This window comes from Typopeltis vanoorti, chromosome 4, assembly GCF_054136105.1.
Source record: "Typopeltis vanoorti isolate ZY-2024b chromosome 4, IOZ_Tvanoo_1.0, whole genome shotgun sequence".
NCBI classification, from domain to species: domain Eukaryota; kingdom Metazoa; phylum Arthropoda; class Arachnida; order Uropygi; family Thelyphonidae; genus Typopeltis; species Typopeltis vanoorti.
The window spans coordinates 150,915,838-150,932,691 of record NC_143552.1 but is presented as its reverse complement, the minus strand read 5'-3'; the positions used below and the strand labels follow the sequence as shown (position 1 = coordinate 150,932,691).

Genomic DNA, 16,854 nt, shown 5'->3' with positions numbered 1-16,854 from the left:
AACAAATTGTAGCCACAAGGTAAGGAATAAAAAAATCACTAGCTTGCTATGAAGAAATTTTGTGTGACAAGAAAAAGACATTATGCCATCAGACGAATCTATTATATTTTATGAAACCATTGACATCGAAATAACTTTTTTTTTTTTATCTACAAAAAAACTACAATTATGATTATATTTCTTAAAAAATATAGGTGTTTTTGTAAACCTTTGGTCCCAATTAACTAATATTTTGTATGTTTGTATGCAAAATTATACCCGAGTTACGCGAATTCGACTTTTTGTTGGTCACACCTACCCCATAACTTCGGGGTATGACTATACTACATATTCATATACTAGTAACAATGGTATTGTTACAATTAGTGATAAATATAAAAGCATGAAATCAGCTCCATATTTTGAACAACAGAATATATTATTAAGTGGTAGATGATGATTTATGGTTTTAATGGTGCAAAGATCATATTGCACCACAACAAAAATTATAGCAGTACAAAAACAATCACATCCATGCCCACAGCAAGATTCAAACCCGACCTATTGGTTGGAGAGCAGGTACGCTAACCACTCGGGGCAGTGGTAGATGATTTTCACTGCTTGGTGTGAAGCCATCATCCTGATTATTAGTCAATTGGTTTAAAAAAAAAAAAAAAAAAAAGTATCCTAGTATCCAGAGCAATGCTTCTAAGTCCAAATATATATATGTGATCGGTAACAAAAACAAAGTTTCTAATGAAATGAGAAGTTACTGTTGATATATTACTATGTTGTTATGAATTTGTCTTTTTATTTTCTTTTTCTTTTACTTGAATTTAGTAGCTAAAATTATGCACGTTATACATCAGGACACGTACACTGGGGAAAAAAAAAAAAAAAACAGTATATCATTAATACTAAGTCCCAAATGGACTGTCTGGAATGATGGCCAAAGCAAATTAAAAGCTTTGACACCAGTACATCATGTCTGTTAACTGCATGTGCTGCCTGTTTTGCAGAATGAAAAATTCAGCCACTTCCATGAGACAAGCTAAATCACCTTTAGTGAAAGTCTCTATAAAGGTTTGTTGCATCTTAGACAGGATTCCAATCCAGATCTTTTCAGCCAAAGGATATATGTAATGATGCCCACACACCATTACTACAAAGGTGTTCACTGGATTAGACACCCTAATTAGTTATCCATATTCCTTAAAGCATCGCAAAAGCTTCCTTCTAAATGTTTAGCCTCAGTCCTCTAAAAACTGAAAAAACTGATTAAAAAAAGAAATGAATAATATTATATATGCTTCAACTATTACAAGAAAAAGCTCCAGAGAATTGCTAAGTTGCTGAATGTCAATAAACAAGACATTGAAAGTTTTCTGCACTATGATAAAGAGTCCCAGTCCAAACCACAAGCAGTTTTACATTATAAAACATTCATATTTTCTTCCTCTGAACTTTACTATTAGGTCAATGTACTGAGTTAAGTAATTCCTGACATTTTCGGAGTCCAAAGCCAATTATCAGACCTGATATTTGTAGAGTATAACTCATATCTATAAGATTGTTCCATCATTCCAGGTTCCAAGAAAAACAGACAACACATCCTTTTGAGTGACAGCATTTTTAAACGATGAAAATAACACAATAACCACAGTAACAAACTTTAATGAAAAGCACAGATATTTCATACTGAAAGTAACAGTACAGCATCAGTGATGTAGAAACAACAACTAAATTAACCATGGGTACAGTACATCTCTGGCAGGGTTTTAAGGGAGGTGTGTGTGTGTGGGGGGGGGGGATGGTAAAGGGAGCTCAAAGACAGAGATAGCAAACTACAGACCAATTAGTATATTAGGAGTTGTTGTTCAAGTATTGGAAAAGCTGGTGAAAGTAAAATACAACAGTGGATGGATAGGGATGTGATATGTATGCATGTGTATGTATATATCACTCCATATATACATACATACTTATACACCACTCCATTTGGAAGGACTCCTCACTTATATGGTCTTCTAAAAATCCACAAAGACAGTTATCCGGTTAAGACCCATTGTGAATTGTACTGACTCTCTCACATATAGAACTGCAAAGTTTCCATCACATCTATTAATTGCCCATATTGGGTAACCTGGATCATTTCACTGAGAATTCCACACATTTTCTTGAAAAAGCTAAGATTATTGAAATCCAAGAGTCAGATATTTTAGTTTTGAGTGTTTCTCTATTTACCAACACTACACTGTTTACACTTATTAGTTTTCTATGACAATTTCTCTCTTGATATCGTGAATATTTTTGAATTTGTTGCACAATCAAGATATTTCAGCTGGAAAAACAAGATCTATCAACAGATTGAAAGACAGTCATGGGTTGCAAACATTTTGAAACACCTGGAAAATACCTTGTTTTCATCCAATTATCCCCAACCATCTCTTTAGTTTTGTTACATTAATGACATTTTTGCTGTTTGGCCTCATTCTGAAAACAAACTTATCTTGCTGCATTGGTTCAATAGCCTTTAGCCATGCATTCAATTCACCATGGGAAAAAGAAATTGTTGGTGGTTTACAGTTCTTGAATATTCTTCTTGCTCGCATAGCCTCTGGTACTTTGTCAACCAACATTTATCAGAAGCCTACCTTTAATGGCAGATACATACATCAATTCTGCTCATCATGTCTTCCAAAAAATTGTTGTCCAGTCATTAATTAATAGAACGCATCATATTTACTCTTCTCTCTCTGGCTTACAACAAGAACTACTTACTATCAACACTTGAATGGAATTAAATGGTTGCAACCATCATTTCTCCACAGAGCAATTTTCAGTTTTAAATATGAATGCCTTTTTAAAGAACATTGTGAAGTCTTTTTATACCAGCTAGCCCCTGAATCGGAATGCTTCTCCCCCCCCCCTCCAAAAAACGTTTGGGAGATTCTCATCTTATGTAAATTTCAAAAAAAATTTTTTTAGCAACCATTTTTAATTGGCAAATTGATTGTTGTATTTACCTTATATTACTGTCTTTGAATTTGCTTGTTGTTTTCATAGACTAGTGATGTAATGTTATTTTCAGTATGAAATATCTGTACTTTTCATTAAAGTTTATTATTGTGGTTATTGTGTTATTTTCGTTGTTTGATCATTATTCCACAAGTACTTTTAGAAATTAGAATCAGCATTTTTCTGATATTGTGCAGGAAATGTCGACTGTGTCCTCTACCAGGAAACTCTGTAGTCACGATTTTCTGAGGAGAATAAATGCACTTCTCATGTCAATTACTTGAGCTTTGATGTTATTAATTAGTGAGAAAGATTTCAGAATGAAGTAATAACTCTATTCAGAGTTTGCAAATTCACATCCATTAATTTCCTTGGTCTATCAGAAATGTCAATATACTAATATTTATTTCCTGCACACTTTACTACCTGGAGTGCATTGGAGTGGAGTATTCGGATTATTGCTGGGTTGTTAAAAAACTGGCATATGTTATTAGACCAGTCTGTGGGATAAAAATAATAATAAATAAAACAATAACCTTAATCTACTGCCAGCTAACTCAAATTCAATTAAAACACTGATAAAGACAAGTTTCCTCACATTCAAAATGAGATGCAAATGCAGGTCTTTCAAACTACAGAGATACATATACTTCTTCAGAGGTAGAGGCACCATCAGGGCAAGCATATTAAAAACAAACCAAGGAATATGAGACTGGAATATGCAGCTATAATATATGTTTATTTTTTTATCTAGAAAATAAAGGAAAACATGATACATATAATTACCCCTGGAGAAAAATATAGTTCTAATACCCATAAATGAAGTACAATATCAAATATATTACAACTGCCTGATTGCTTTTCATATCATGTAAGAAAATACAAATAAGCAAGGGTTATTTTAGGATCAAAGCTAGATCTGATCCTACACAAGACCAGTGGTGGCTCGTGGCTTGAAATCGCGGGGGTGCTGCATGTGTGTATGTATATTTCAGAATATACATACACACTGTAAGTACAGTGTACATGTGTTTGGATAAAATATCAAAATTATGGTAAAAATTTAAAAAAAAATAAACATGAAAAAATATTGTTTATTATCAATAAAATTATACAGTTTGGTATAATTCAATTTAAAAATAAAATATATTCTTCTTGTTTTGTTTCATGAAAAAATATTGTTTATTATCGATAAAATTATACAGTTTAGTATAATTCAAAATTACTTTAAAATAAAATCCATTATCATAACCCCAATAATGTTCTAAAGTAAAAACTATAACAAGTTTATGTCTTTAATTGTAATGTCCAAACATTTAAAGAGATGGAGTAAACACGATAAGAACTACGAACACTCTACTACTGGCGCAAACTGCATATAAACAACAGTGGAACTGCGCAACGGACAGTGCCGGATTATGCTAATAGCTCGCATCTCACTGTGACATGCACATGCTTGCACGAGTAGCAATATAGCACTGTGGTAAACACAGTGCTGCTAGCATCCTTCGTGCCTATGCACGAGCCACCCCTGCACAAGACTGAAATTGTGGTTCTAGGTCCACATTATTCAAGAATTACTAGATCCACTCCCGGACAAACCCAGAGGAGGCTAGAAAATTGAAGACTTAAATGACTGAAATGGATTACTTAACTTTTGAATTTTACCAGAGAGTTTATGAGAATATAACCTTTTGCAAAGGAGTTACCTTAGCTTGCAATACTTAAGACAAACTCTGCCCAATAGCCAATTTAACAATTCAATCTTTTATTAGTGCACTGATTAGGTTTCAATATTCTAACAGTTGTTTTGAACCATTTGGTTCTCATCAGTAACCAAACAGAAACCTAAAAGGACAAAAACTTTCTGTTTAATACAAGTCTTTCAAATAGTGCAAGTCAAGGTAACTACTACTGCCATGGTTATATTCTCATAAGCTCTCTGATACAATTTAAAATTTTTAAGTTTCAAAAGATTTGGCTATAAAAAGATAGATTTTTAATATCCTCATTGTGTATTACTTAACTTGCCAAACTGAAGCCTTTAGGCTCTATATCTTGAAATTTCTTGAAATTGACTGAAAGCCAAACATCTACTAAAATAATACTGCTAAAATTTATGGAGATAACAATTCTAAATAAAAATACACATAACTGTATATATCACCCTATTTCATCACCAGAATGGATGACACCTTCAGATATATCAATGTAATGTCAAAATCGTCAGTGTAAAATTTTAATTTTACAATGACTAATTTAACAACATTACATGTGCAAGTTAAGTATGAGCGCCATATAACTTAAACACAGATTAGTCAAGCAAATTGACCCCTGTGTTAGAACTTCACATACCAACCTCATTATCTATTATCTCTTAAAAAAGTTGCTCTTTAAATTAACAATTGGTACAGTCATGGCCTCAAATTCTTATATATAATCATGCTGAACATTTGACAAACAAACAAACAAACAAAAAAAAAAAATCAATATTAATGAGAGAACAGGATAATGATCTAGAATTCATCATCAAATTCCTCATACATATCCTTAAGGGATATACATGATGTTACGACAGAAAGCTCCCAAAAAAGTACTTGCCCATAGTACTATTCTAACTAATATAAATATTCTTACAGCTGATGTCATGAAACTGAGAAATGTTATGATAACAAAAACAAAAGTAATACATACTAATTTAATAAGCCGAAAGGCTATTTTACTGGCGAATATTTTACACTTAGGCTCGCCAATAGTTTTTTCGGCATGAAACTCTATGGATTTCAATCTGAGTTTCGTACCCTGCTATAAAAACATAAAGGGATTTACCATCCCCCTTTCTATTAAGTAATACATACTTTAATGCTCACTACACCTTATACATAACTGCAGAGAATTACACTTCACATGTATTTAAAATATACTAATTTATCTGAAAAAAAAAAACAGAGAAGGACAATTTATCAATAAATCATTCATAGTGGCAGGATTCATTGATGACGTGAAATTCTCTTTTATTAATTCTGACTGCATGATTCACATAATGAAGTACTTGCTGGGATAACAGCTATAATTTCAAGAAATTTTGAGAGAAATGGAAATCTATCTTTATTATTCATTCTTTTTTTTTTTTTTTTTATAAAAATATTTGTACATTTAAATGATTCTCCATTACTTTGAACCCTAGCATCTTTGCATCAAATTCATTGGCAGAAACCCAAAATCTTAATTCCTTCCTCCCTCCCTTCACAAAAACTTCCAGGTCTTCATGGCCAGATATGTATCAAAATACTGAAACATCTTTGCCTATTTCTGATTCATTTTCATCAAAACTTTTTAAATACATTATTTCTTCATCTGTCACTTTTCCCCCCCCGTTCAACACTTGAACATACAACACTCTGCATGCAGCCACTGTATACACCTAGACTATTCACCTAAAAATTTCCTCACAAAATGCTAAGGAGCATCTCTAAATTCTTTCAGGGCATTTAAGATGCTGTTTGCATAGTATTTTGTTTGACTAAGTAGCACATTTGCCTTTTGACAAATCAGTCTCTAACAGGTGTCTTAATGTTGCAGTATTGTTTCCTTTTCCACTGCTTATTATGTATCCAAATGCATTACTACTGTAGGGTAGTAGTTGATAAATGCATGCAGCCTGTGCATCACCTTATTAAACAATGGCAAATGCAGATACTTGAATGTGAGGATTTCTGTACAGTTTTTTTTTTTTAGTGAACTCAGTAAATGTATATAATTTTTTCACTACCATTTCAATTTCAGCAACAAAGGGAATGTCTTCAATAGAAAGTAAAGCAACCACATTAAAATTATGTACAATACAGTATGTATTTAATATAATATCTGGCATGTATCAATTGTGCTGCTGGTCCAGTTTCCTGTGCTTGCTAAAACAATTTTACTCGTTCTTTCCATGACAAGAAGAACATGTTCATTTCATCCTATTATGTATCAAAGTACTCTGCAGCTGTTGAGTTTTAGAAAAGAACATGGAAGCAAATGCCTCTTTGTAAATTTTTATCTATATATCACACATAAAGGACAAGTTCCTCATTTGAAATATCCATGGAAGCATTAGAAAAAAGACTCATTCTACTGGAGTCTTTGATTTCCTTTAACTCTTGTTTAATGATATCAGCAATAATTGACACAAATTATTTCATATTTTCTGGTACTGTTCTACTACTGAGACTAGACCCATATCTACAAGCATGTTGTAGGGCTATCAAATTTTTGAAGTCAGTTAATGGTTTATTGAATTTAGCTATGTAATAAAGTTGTATTAAAAAGACACTTAAGGCATGCAAATATGTTTAGACTCCAACTTTCTTTGCCAAGCAGTTACACAGGTGTATTTTCTGGGCAATTTCTGCAGTCTATTTCACAGTATTTCTGTGAAAATAAAGATGCCACATGAAATGTCTCCACTTTGAAAGATTCTCAAAAGAAAGCCTTGTAGTAATCTAGACTTACTATCAGCAGTCCCAGGATATTTTTACATCCATTAATAGCACAAAAGCTTCATAGCACAATCACCTAAATTCCTTACACTCTTTTCTTAAACTCTCTTCCTTACACTTTTGCACCATTTTACAAAAAAAGTATAATTTATGTTTCCCATCATTTACTGTTTCATAATGAATATCACAATTATAAAAACTTAGCCATAAAAATAATTCAATAGGAAAAAAATATAAAAAATTCATAAAAGCAACACAAAAGTAGTTAACACTCACTATGGAACCAACCTCACTTTTCATGATATAAAGTCACATGATCAGTCTCCAACTCATCTTTGGAAGTAATTGCATTTTTATTTTTATTTTTTAAATAAGTATTAAAAAGCCTTTTCATTATGTTTAATGTTTGTTCCAAGTATGTAATTACACAAACAAACTCATGTAGATTTGTTAAAATAAACTTATGCCTATATTACAATTGCATATCTCTTGAAGGGTTAAAAAGGATGTAGGAAGAAAAGAATACGAAGAACATAAATTCATCTTATTTTGTATTAGTTAGCAATGAAACAAATGAAATTCAATCTTGTTAAATTTTTTTTTTTTTTGTTGTGGTTTAATGGTATCTGACTTTTATAAAAAGTGATGACTTGCTAGTAAGGCAAAATAAAATGTTTGAGAATTTTTGATTATTTCAAAACTAACCAGGTGAATGTGTAGTAGGTTTAAGTTCAGAACAGAGAGCGAGAGATATTTGTCATCTGTTGTCACAGACTAGAACTACTTCACCTTTAAAAACAGGCAATGAAGCATATCTTTGAGTGTATCTTTATGAAAACTATTAACTTTCAGAGGACAAACAGTCTATAATGGAATAAAACTTTTTCAATAAATGTATGGCATCTACCCATAAAAAATAACTTCACAGTGAATAAGACATATGTTTTAAAATTAAAAAAACAAATGTATAAATTATGCAAAGGAAATAAGTTAATATATTTTTAATGAATTTAGTCTTGTTTAAGTGGACACCACCTCAGATACTGAGTTGCATTTTGCAACTCAATGTCAATGGTACTCAGAGAAAAATGGATGAACTTAAATACATACTTTACCAAAACAATAGCCATATTGTTTTTGCAGTCTATTTCACAGCATTTTTGTGAAAATTAGATGCCTCATGAAATGTCTCCACTAAACAAAAATCTGAACTTCAGCATCAAAGGATACACAACTCTTAGGAAAGATAGAGAGAGAGAAAAAAACTGGTGGAGGGCTTGCTATCCTTTTGAAGACCCCAGAAATCAAATTCAAAGAAATCATTCTAAATCAATATTTAAATAATAACAGTTCAACAGAAACTCAAGTTGTTGAAATACATCTACCAAACCATTCTATTTCAATTACAAATGTCTACCACCCTGATAATACAAATATCGACACAGACATCATTTAAAAGCTAAGCAAAGCTCCAACTGACACAACCATCATACTTGGTGACCTAAATGCAAAAAGCTCAACGTGGGGCTCCTCCCGATTTAGACCAACAATTGGAAGACCTCTTTACAGATTTGGAACTCACAACAATTAACAACGAACAGAGTACTTATCTCTCTAAAACTATGGGAACTACATCTGCTATCGAGATCACAGCTATTAATTATAGCATTGCATCAAGGGCACAATGGAAAATTTTGGAAAATGCCATCAGTGACCACAGTCAGTCCCATAATAACAACACTGAATTTCAAGATTGATCAAGAACAACAAATCAAGAGGACATGGAACTTTAGAAAAGCCGACTGGACAAGGTTTACCCAAATCTTGGAGAACCTTTGTCAAGATGAACCTGTCTCTGGAAACCTTGATAGAAAATTGCAAATCCTTACTTCTCAACATCAATAAAGCTGCCAAAGCAATAATACCAAGAGGCAAACGGAAAAATATTTGGATACCATACTGGAAAGATCACAATATTGATTCAATGATTATAGAAAGAGACAATATCAACGAACAATTTAGAATTAATAAAACTGATGAATCCAGAAAGAAATTAATGGATATAATGCACAAAACAGAGCAGGAAATTTGGAAGTGCAAGCAAGAGAAATGGGCAGAGTTTTGCAATAACCTGGATCCAAGAAAAGAAGACAGCCAACACTGGAACATTATTAAAATCCTAGACAACAACATCAAAGAAGAGAACCAACAGAAAACAAACTTCATCATAAATGCTGGGAAAAAAGCTATTACAGATCAAGAAATGGCAAACACACTGGCCAAAATCATTCAAACAACTCCAAACTTCAGTATGACAGAGAGGACAAGACCCTCAATAAACTCAAGTAAGATACTAAAACAAGCAAGAACATACCAATCTAATGACATCTTCTCTGAAGAATTTACACTAAGTGAACTAAATTCATCAATTGAGAAAACTGCACCAAACAAATCTCCCGGTAATGATCATCTTTGGTGATATGGTCAAACACCTTGGCAAAAATGCCAAAGAACAGCTTCTGGACATTCTTAATACTTTTTGGCAAACTACCAAAAGAATGGGGGAAAAAATCAGTTATTGTACCCATTCTAAAACCTGACAAAAATGCCGCGGAATGTCAAAGCTATAGACCTATCTCATTAACTATATACTCTGTAAAATTACTGAAAGAATCATTCACTCCAGACTCATGCACTGGCTCACAAAAATATAAGAAAATTAACTTCTACCAAACTGCCTATAGAGTATGTCCTTTGACAACAGATCAATTATTCTACTTCTGCCAAACAATAATAGACTCAATTTCAGGAAAAACCAACAAAAAAGACAACTGCCATATTCCTTGATATGACTTCTGCTTTTGAACATGTTTGGATCAAAAAATTAATACAAATAGTACATGATATCGGAATTAGAGGAAATGCTTTAATCTGAATTGCTGATTTCATTAGAGGAAGAGAGATCAAGATCAGTCCCTTACTATTCCTTTTATATGTCAATAACACTCATCCTTACCTTACAGAAGGCATAAAAGTAGCTTGCTACGCAGACAATATAGCCATCTGGCACACTAGTGATAAACTTAAAGAATCGGAAGAGATTCTAAACAAATCCATGAGAGGATTAGAAAAATGGTCAGATGAACTTAAACTCAAAATCAACCCTGATAAAACAAAAACTAAGCATCTTTAGTGCAGACAGGAAAAACAAACATTCCTACAATCTCAAAGTCATGATCAACAACAGACTAATTGAAAAAGTCGCAAATCCAAAATACCTTGGTATTACGCTTGATCAGAATTACGTTTTGCTCAACACATCTCTGACACTTCCAACAGGGCCCTCAAAAAACTAAATACATGTATGTTGAAAAGGCTTTGCAAAACAAACTGGGGGTGCAAACCCAAAAATTCTCAAAACTACTTACACTATACTAATAAGGCCAATAATGGAAAATGCAGCATCTATCTGGTCACCTTCGGCTTCACCAGTAAAGGAAAAATTAGACAAAGTACAAGCAAAAGCATCCAAGATTATCATTGGTGCAGTCTCATTCACTAACAACATCAAAGCCCAACACGAATGTGGGCTTGACCTGCTGGAGGACAGACAGAAATTTGTCGCCATAAAATTCATTAATAATATCAGAAGCTACCAAAGCGATCATATCTCCCTAAAAACTTACAAACACTGAAATCAAAAACGCAGACTTCACAGATCATCAACTTTATAACATAATGACACTATCAGGAAGGAAACAGGTCTTAATCATCTAAATGCTCATAAGTAAAGACCTCTATTTTCTAGTCCTTTACCTTCAAATACTTCCATAAATCTAAACCTTACCAAATCCTGTACAAAAAAAGAATCAAAAGAAACGCTCAAAGAAAAAGGCCTAAATACTATCAACCTTCTTTCATCCTCCAAGCAAGTTATTTGTTATACCAATAGATCATCAGACACCAATATGATTAATGGAGGTGGTGGTGCTCTCCTTCTACTCCTGAAAAGTGAAAAGTTTCAATAAAAGTTGGATCTGGGAGAACTACTTCCAACAATTTTACCAGCAAACTCTATGCAATAAATAAAGCACTCAAAGCTTATTTAAAATTATCATCATCTCAACAATCAGAGGGAATTATAATTTACAGTGACTCAAGATCAGTTATGGAGGCAATTAAAAATGGCAATATCAAGCTCACACAAGACATCAATAAACTCTTAAACAACCAAAGTGTTTGGGAAAAGGTTGCATTTTAGAATGGATTCCCTCATGTAGACATTGATTACAATGAGGCTAATTTTGATAAATTAGCAAAAGAGGCCAGAGAACTCAACCATGAAACTGACATGATAACTATTGCTGATCCTAATGCACTAGCAAAATCTAAACTAATTCCACTAAAATCAGGGATACACCACCAAATTCCTGAAATTAATGTTGACAGAAAGATCTCCACCATGATAGCAAGACTCTGAACAGGACACTCTAGAGCAGGGGTTCTCAACCTTTTTGTTTCCTAGAGCACATTCTAAAATACCGATAGGGCGTCGGGCACCATCTATTTTTTTCAAGCAAATTTTTCGAATTCGTTTGTTAAATGAATACATACAAAGTTTACATTATAATCAAATGTTTTATGACTTAAAAGTTTACATTATATAAAAATTTAAATATATATATGTAAATTAGTGTTATCTTTGGCATTGCATTTCATTGGCCAGTGCTTCATAATTAGGAGAATATGATGATATTCCAGTTCTTAAAGTGGAATGAACAACTTCGAATGCGCGTCTACTTTACATTGTATGCGTTTAATACTCGTCAAGTGTCATTAACGCATGCATCATATAGCATGCCATGAATTGTTGCGTGATTATTTCAAACTATACGGCACACGGTTGAACAGCGGTGGGCACACACAAATTGGTCGACGGGTGCCATGGTGCCCATTGGCATAGGGTTGGAAACCCCTGCTCTGGAGGAATGAAGATCGATATGGATGATACGAGAATATATAGAAATTGCAATAACTGCCCTAATTCTGAACTGACACCCACTCACATTTATACCTGTCTAGCAATTACAGCAGCCTTGCAAGCAATAGACTAATCCTGAATAACAGCTATATATGAACAAAATCATCAACATTGCCAAAGCAGTTTAAGGAGCAGATGGAAATATCTAAGATTCTTCAAAGGTCAAGACGACGACGACAACAACCCCATCTAGCATGAGATTTTTATCACATTATACTATCAATTCGTTTTGGTTTAAGCCAATAAGAATACAATCTGATCAGCTAAATCCCAAAAACTGCCAGTCTTCCCTTGTTCATTCCATATCCAGTTAGATACCTACTAATGGGGGTGCACTATGAGAAGGTGAGAACTGAACATTAGGTTAGAAGCAATGCGAGTTTCCCACATTCTCCAAAAGGCCATGTAGAAGTCTCCTCCCAGTTGCTTTGACTTGTAAGCAACCCTCAGCTGGGACATTACACATGGCCCTTATGTTCTCACTGGGAAAGGAGGGTGAACAATCACCAAACCCATCAATGGAAAAGAGACAAAGCCAACAGAAAATTATAAAAACACTACATTGAAATAACTAGCATTACCAAAATGAAGACAACAAAAACAGGCAAGATACTTGTAATAACTAACTATAAGATATTGTATTCAGGAAAAAGTGTTCAGAAAAAGAAAGTGTAGCTATAAGGAAGAGATCAAGTGCATTTGGAGTGTGGTTCGGATAATCAGAATTCAAGCAGGTATGTGAACAACGTGTAAGATTGCTAATGAAAGCAAATGCATTATCCCAACCTAGAAAATCAGTATAGCTGGAAAAGGAAAACAGTGTAGCTTACACAATATTTAAAAGAAAGAAAAAAGTTCAGAATGAATTGTGACATTACACCCTCTGTCCAAAAAGAAACTGCACTTTTGATAGAAAATAAAACACAGGCCAATTATAATTATTCAAATCATTCATTTCAATCAATATACTCTCCTTCAGCTTTGATACAACATTTGGCACAGTCAATTAATTCGTTAAATGAGTTTTTTTATATCAGTTTTTGGGATACTGTTGAGGGTAGTGGTTACTGCCGCTTGAATGTTTCAATAGTGTCATATCGCTTTCCTTTCATCGGCAAATGAAGTCGGGGAAAGAGAAGGAAGTCACAGGGTGCTAAATCAGGTGAATATACACCCTCTGTCCAAAAAGAAACTGCACTTTTGATAGAAAATAAAACACAGGCCAATTATAATTATTCAAATCATTCATTTCAATCAATATACTCTCCCTCAGCTTTGATACAACATTTGGCACAGTCAATTAATTCGTTAAATGAGTTTTTTTATATCAGTTTTTGGGATACTGTTGAGGGTAGTGGTTACTGCCGCTTGAACGTTTCAATAGTGTCATATCGCTTTCCTTTCATCGGCAAATGAAGTCGGGGAAAGAGAAGGAAGTCACAGGGTGCTAAATCAGGTGAATATGGCGAGTGATCCAACACACAAACTTGGTTGTTGCTCAAAATCTGTCTCACAATGTTCAAACAATGAGATGGTTTTACAGAAACGCATTTCAATAAAACTGCTTCCAACAACAAAAAGACAAAACAGGTGACACCACTAGTTTCTTCTATTTTCGAAAAGTTCGGTTTCTTTTTGGAAGGGTGTACAAGAACAACAGACACATCAAATGAATTTGGTTGAATGGGACAGTCTTTTTTTTCCCAAAGATCAAAATGAAAAGAAAAGATTCTGTGAGAAACTCTCTAACATGGTAGATCAGTGAACATATGCACAAATGCTAATTATGAGATCCAAAGACTCAAATATTGTTATTAGAAAAACACAGTGCTATAATTAAATTTACACATTAAAGCTACTAAACAAAAGTCATAGGATGCATAAAAATGTTTTGGATGCTAACTCAGAAATAAAAGAAAGAGTACCTCAAAAGAAATTAAACATCATAAGTGTAATGAAGAGATTTCAATATTTGAGGTTGATACTCCCTCAGACACCTAAACTGTGAAAAGAAAGCTTAAAGAGATAGTCAACATATTGTTACACCTGATATCTTGAGAATATAGTATTCTCAGTTATCATGGTGTAACATGAAAAATAAATAACATAAATAAAAACCCTTGCATAAAAAGGATAATTTAATTAATAAAATATTCTTGCATCCAGTATAAATTGAGTAAAATGTAAAGGTCTATTGTTTAGTTAAGATAACAAAAGAAAATAATGTATTAAGATGTATCATGACTAAACAAGGAATTTGTATTAAATAAGTAGCTGACTAAGAATTAATATAGTAATGCGATTAAGAATGAAAGAGTTAAGTGCATAAGTATAAAAGAATGAGTCATGAAATACGCTATGTAAGAGGCTACAGATTAAGCATTAAGTAGAATTCTGAGAAAAGGTTTAAAAGGGGGTTAAGATAGAGGCTAACAAGAGAAATAACGGAATATTGCTTAGGGCCTATACCCAGATAGAAACTTCGTTACAAGTTGCAGATCAAAATGACGTATGGCGGCCAAATGCTACCCGATTGGTAGACAGACGGAAAACAAGTAGGATGTGGGAAAAATAAGTAAGAAAGGGCGCCGTTAGGGAGCAGCTATAAAAGGGTTGGTAAATCCCCCCCTCGTGGCTTTTTCGAAGAGTAGGCTCTTTTGGGTTTTGGAGAAGACGTTTAGATAGTAAAGGAGGCTTGATGGCTTATATCCTCATGATGGCTTATATCCTCATGCCACAACAAGGAATCGAAGGTGAGCGGGAAAGCTATTCCCGTATTCCTATGTAGAAAGTGAAATATACTATAGAGTCATATGAAGTTGTGAAAATATCGATGTCCTCGTTTCAGATAGTACAGCCGACGGCGCAGATGTTTATATAGCCCTGAATTGCAAGAAGTTATGCAAGCAAGTTCGCTCAGTAGAATGTAAAGGCCCGTAAGTGAAGCTGAAGAAAGGTATTGTGAATTTTGTCTTATGTTAACTAGAAGTTGTTTATGATAGGTACCATTGTCATAATACGGAACTGTTAAAGTGATTAGGGAGAAATTATAATAGGACTTTAGAATTTGATAGAGAGTGTTAAAAGTAAGCTAGCTAGTGTTGATAATTTGTGAATAATTAATTATCCTAAGAATCTTGAGTGCCTACCACATTGTAAAAGGAAAGTTAATGACATAGTTGTGTGTTAATGAAGTAAATGGTTTTGTTAATATTGAGTTTGATTAGTGTAAATTGAGTAATCAAGTAGCCTGAGGAATTTGAATGCCTAGTGTGATGTGTAGAGAATCGGAATTTGTCATAAGTATGTGCTAGAGTAGTTAATGATTTTGTTAGTGTACTTGAAGTTGAATAATCTAATAATGTGTGGTGATCTAACTTTTCCATGTTAAGTGAATTCATGTTTTGTATGAAATTTTGTGGCGGCATGATCGTAGTAACTTTTGTCGAATCATAGCCCCAACTACTTGTATTAAGCTAATTTTAGTGTGTAAGTAATTTAGTTGAGTATTTTGATATGTACCATGTTTAGAGAAATAATAAACCTTTTGTTTAATGATAAAAAAAGTTGTCTGATATTGCTAATCCAATGCACCGCTTAGAAACATTCGAGCCTAACCACGCGGAGAATTAATGTTAAGAAACGGGAAGTTTAAGGAATTAATGTTGAGTAACAACGAATAGTGTCACGACTGCAATAGTTACACTTTCAGATATTCGAGTTCCTTTTCTCTGTTTATGTATAAAATATCTTAAACTAAATATCCCAAAGGGCGTAGTTAAAATACAAATACTGGGGATACTACGGGGAACAATAGCTCAGATATTGGTAGAAATTTTGGTGATGTCTTGAAAGTAGAAGTTAGGAGAATATAGACAAAGGCAGTTTGTAAGACAAACAAAATCATAAGATAGAGACATAACAATATAGATAAATCTAGACAACATCTAGAAAATCAACAATGGAAGGAGGTAAAAATATAATGAATAAGTTATTTTTCCTACTGAGTTTCTGGGAAAGAATGCAAGCACAGGTTTAGTGTTTTGAATAGCCTTCTTCTTAGTATATCTTATATGTTCAGTAATTGACAGCGTATACTAGAAATATAAATTAAATAAACTTTAATATATACTTTCCGATATTTCGGCAAACGTCACGTTGCAATCTTCTTGGAAAAGTATATATTAAAGTTTATTTAATTTATATTTCTAGTATATGCTGTCAATTCCTAAAATATTAGTTATCATGTTTAACCAGCATATAAGCCTCTCAACAAGAACTTATATGTTCAAATTGTGATCATTATTATATTCGCATGATCGACTTTTTTTC

General features: G+C 33.3%; 1 protein-coding gene across 3 annotated transcripts in view; it reads right to left on the bottom strand.

Moving 5' to 3' along the window:
• Nucleotides 1-16,854, bottom strand: part of LOC150107754 (ATP-binding cassette sub-family F member 3) — a 346,459-nt gene that overhangs the window by 265,035 nt on the left and 64,570 nt on the right. The window contains exon 1 of one of the 3 annotated variants that reach the window (XM_090391513.1): nucleotides 3,596-3,747. The exons of the other annotated variants lie outside the window; for them this stretch is intronic. The gene's annotated coding sequence lies outside the window, so the exon portion shown is untranslated. Of the gene's footprint in view, nucleotides 1-3,595; nucleotides 3,748-16,854 lie in introns of those variants that run through there. 3 annotated transcript variants of the gene reach the window in all.